We start from the raw sequence: 4,623 nt of genomic DNA on the forward strand, positions 1-4,623 counted from the left end.
ACACAGACTGCACTGACTGTGGGACACAGCGGTACACAGACCGTGAGAAGTGGCAGATCCAGGACACGTGCACAGACCTATAAAGAACTATTGAATTCAATCTCCAGCAGAACTAATTGGAGGAAATGACTGGGCTAAATGAAAGGCTGGCAACAGCAGAATGCCTGGTGACTGCTGATGGAAAGTACAGGCTTTGCTCCTTGTTGTGACTTGTGCGGGTTAGCAAGATGTTTTTACAAAGAAGTTAAAAGTTCAAAATACAAGTTAGGAGCTTGCAACACTGCAGAGATATGCTGAATGAACAAAGTGCTCATTGGAACTCTGGCTTAGAAGCTGCTTAGCTGTGTGTAAATACCAGCCTATCCAGTTCCTTCTGTGTCACTTCCTCGGTAGTATAGTGGTCAGTATCCCCGCCTGTCACGCGGGAGACCGGGGTTCAATTCCCCGCCGGGGAGGAAGTAAACCATTATTACATTTTCAACCTTGACTGTACCGACACACAGCATTTTACACCATCTCTCTCTCACTCCTTCCCTTGATCAGCATTTCTCCCTTTCTCCTACACTCTCATCCCCATACCATTGTCACCATTTACAATTACTTTCATTTCCACAACTAAATTCACACTCACTCACTCTCACATTTACACTCAGTCTCTTTTACTCTCACTCTTACATTCACTCACACTCACATTTTCTCACTCACTCTCACTCACACTCTCACTATCGCACACTCTCTCTTACATTCACACTTACTTTCTCACTCACTCACTATCACACACTCATTCACTCTCTTACATTCACACTCACTCTCTCACTCACTGTCTCTCACTCTTACACTTTCTTACACTCTCACACTCTTACACTAACTTTCTCACACTAACTTTCTCACACTCACTCTCTCTCACTCTCTCTCACTCACTCTCTCTCACACTCTCCACACTGCACAACACAACTATCTCAAGCTCACAACCGCACAATCACCTGGAATTCATTCCACTCTCTCTGCCCCGGGCACTCATTCCCCTTTTTCATTCACCCCTTTCCCCTTCCTGCTGCACCAATTGTCTCAAAACGATTCACATCTGACACTCTTGCATTTTCCTGTCACTCTCTTGTGTTTTGGGAAGGTGGGAACGAGCCGATTCTTTCCCATTGTGGAGGGAGTGCCCATTCCTGAACAACAGGACGAGGCTGATTATCACTGCGGAGGGTGCAGGAAACATCTCCACATTTCACAGAGTATTCTGTGTGTGTGTGAGAGCCCAGGTCACTGTGTGTGTCTGTGTGTGAGAGAGAGAGCCCTGGTCACTGTGTGTGTGTGAAAGCCCAGGTCACTGTGTGTGTGTGTGTGTGTGTGAGAGCCCAGGTCACTGTGTGTGTGTGTGTGTGAGACCAGGTCACTGTGTGTGTGTGTGTGTGTGTGAGAGAGAGCCCAGGTCACTGTGTGTGTGTGTGTGTGAGAGAGAGAGCCCAGGTCACTGTGTGTGTGTGTGTGAGAGAGCCCAGGTCACTGTGTGTGTGTGTGTGTGTGTGTGTGAGAGCCCAGGTCACTGTGCGTGTGTGTGTGTGTGTGAGAGCCCAGGTCACTGTGTGTGTGTGTGTGTGAGAGCCCAGGTCACTGTGTGTGTGTGAGAGCCCAGGTCACTGTGTGTGTGTGTGTGTGTGTGAGAGCCCAGGTCACTGTGTGTGTGTGTGTGTGTGTGTGTGAGAGAGAGAGCGCCCAGGTCACTGTGTGTGTGTGTGTGTGTGTGAGAGCCCAGGTCACTGTGTGTGTGTGTGAAAGCCCAGGTGACTGTGTGTGTGTGTGTGTGTGTGAGAGAGCCCAGGGCACTGTGTGTGTGTGTGAGCCCAGGTCACTGTGTGTGTGTGTGAGCCCAGGTCACTGTGTGTGTGTGTGTGTGAGCCCAGGTCACTGTGTGTGTGTGTGTGAGAGCCCAGGTCACTGTGTGTGTGTGTGTGTGTGTGTGTGTGTGTGAGAGCCCAGGTCACTGTGTGTGTGTGTGTGTGAGACAGCCCAGGTCACTGTGTGTGTGTGTGTGTGTGTGAGAGCCCAGGTCACTGTGTGTGTGTGTGTGTGAGCTCAGGTCACTCTGTGTGTGTATGTGTGAAAGCCCAGGTCACTGTGTGTGGGTGTGTGTGTGTGTGTGTGAGAGAGAGAGAGCCCAGGTCACTGTGTGTGGGTGTGTGTGTGAGAGAGAGAGAGCCCAGGTCACTGTGTGTGGGTGTGTGTGTGAGAGAGAGAGAGCCCAGGTCACTGTGTGTGGGTGTGTGTGTGTGTGTGTGAGAGCCCAGGTCACTGTGTGTGTGTGTGTGTGTGTGAGACAGCCCAGGTGACTGTATGTGTATGTGTGAAAGCCCAGGTCACTGTGTGTGGGTGTGTGTGTGAGAGAGCCCAGGTCACTGTGTGTGTGTGTGAGAGAGAGAGAGCCCAGGTCACTGTGTGTGTGTGTGTGTGTGAGAGAGCCCAGGTCACTGTGTGTGGGTGTGTGGGAGCCCAGGTCACTGTGTGTGTGTGTATGTGTGAAAGCCCAGGTCACTCTGTGTGTGTGTGTGTGTGAGAGCCCAGGGCACTGTGTGTGTGTGTGTGTGTGTGAGAGAGAGAGAGCCCAGGTCACTGTGTGTGTGTGTGTGTGTGTGAGAGCCCAGGTGACTGTATGTGTGTGTGTGTGTGTGTGAGAGCCCAGGTCACTGTGTGTGTGTGAGAGAGAGAGCCCAGGTCACTGTGTGTGTGTGAGAGAGAGAGCCCAGGTCACTGTGTGTGTGTGTGAGAGAGCCCAGGTCACTGTGTGTGTGTGTGTGTGAGAGCCCAGGTCACTGTGTGTGTGTGTGTGTGAGAGCCCAGGTCACTGTGTGTGTGTGTGTGTGTGAGAGCCCAGGTCACTGTGTGTGTGTGAGAGAGAGCCCAGGTCACTGTGTGTGTGTGTGTGTGAGAGCCCAGGTCACTGTGTGTGTGTGAGAGAGAGAGAGCCCAGGTGACTGTATGTGTGTGAGAGAGAGAGCCCAGGGCACTGTGTGTGTGTGTGTGTGTGTGTGAGCCCAGGTCACTGTGTGTGTGTGAGAGAGAGAGCCCAGGGCACTGTGTGTGTGTGTGTGAGAGCCCAGGTCACTGTGTGTGTGTGTGTGTGTGAGAGAGAGAGCCCAGGTCACTGTGTGTGTGTGAGAGAGAGCCCAGGGCACTGTGTGTGTGTGTGTGAGAGCCCAGGTCACTGTGTGTGTGTGTGTGAGAGCCCAGGGCACTGTGTGTGTGTGTGTGTGTGTGAGAGAGAGAGCCCAGGTCACTGTGTGTGTGTGTGTGTGAGAGCCCAGGTCACTGTGTGTGTGTGTGTGTGTGTGAGAGAGCCCAGGTCACTGTGTCCTGTGTCTTCAGATCTACTGTCCAAGGGGTGTTTTCTTTTGCAAATTCATTGAACTCCTGTCAAAGATAATTCAGAAGTTTTTCCCAGTGCAGGTGTGTGCAGTTGCTGTATTTCCGAATCACCAGGAGGAGGCAGCACTGAACAGAACTCCCAACACAGTAACTAACTCCCCAATTCACAGTGCAAAGCCAGAGAAATATAGATGTTTCCGTGAGAACGAATGTGGTCATTGTGATGATATGATCTGCATACTCGTCTGCCATTGGGCCAGAACGTCGGCTTACCATTGGCCCTGGTCGGTCATGTGCCTCTCGACCGATTGGCCGAGAGGCTGAGTTAACCACGCCTCTATCAACGAGGTATAAATGCTCAGAAGCCTGACGATCGTTCCTTTCCACGGTAGACGATCGCCAGGCTGTGTTCTAGTTAATTAAAGCCTGACATTGGTAAATCACTCGCCTCACGTGCAATCGATGGTGCATCAGTCATTATCCATCTCTCCTCCTGTTTCAAGGAAAACAAATCACAAAAATATGCATTGACAGACAAAAGTGTTCATTGTTGCGCGGCACAAAGGCAAAATGTCACAGATGTTGCTGAATTCTGCATCGGTGGCTCTGGTTTTTAAACTTCTGGAATAGTTTGCATTTTGATTCGTGGCTGAATCTTTTTGAATTTCTTTCGACAAGAGCGCTGTAGACACAGACCTGGGCTCACACAGACACACACACACACACAGTGACCTGGGCTCACACACACACACACACACACAGTGACCTGGGCTCACACACACACACACACACACACACAGTGACCTGGGCTCACACACACACACACACACAGTGACCTGGGCTCTCTCTCACACACACAGTGACCTGGGCTCACACACACACACACACAGTGACCTGGGCTCACACACACACACACACACACAGTGGCCTGGGCTCACACACACACACACACACACACACACACACAGTGGCCTGGGCTCACACACACACACACACACACACACACACACAGTGACCTGGGCTCTCTCTCACACACACACACACACACAGTGACCTGGGCTCACACACACACACACACACACACACAGTGACCTGGGCTCACACACACACACACACAGTGACCTGGGCTCTCTCTCACACACACACACACACACAGTGACCTGGGCTCTCACACACACACACACACACACAGTGACCTGGGCTCTCTCTCACACACACACACACAGTGACCTGGGCTCACACACACACACACAC

At 51.5% G+C, this 4,623-nt stretch overlaps 1 non-coding gene across 1 annotated transcript; it reads left to right on the forward strand.

Annotated features, from left to right (window-relative positions):
• The first annotated feature begins 383 nt into the window (after positions 1-383).
• Positions 384-455, forward strand: trnad-guc. Its single transcript has one exon. It is a non-coding gene; the product is annotated as a tRNA-Asp (tRNA).
• The last annotated feature ends 4,168 nt before the right edge of the window (positions 456-4,623 follow it).

This window comes from Scyliorhinus canicula, chromosome 14 (genome assembly GCF_902713615.1).
Source record: "Scyliorhinus canicula chromosome 14, sScyCan1.1, whole genome shotgun sequence".
NCBI lineage: Eukaryota > Metazoa > Chordata > Chondrichthyes > Carcharhiniformes > Scyliorhinidae > Scyliorhinus > Scyliorhinus canicula.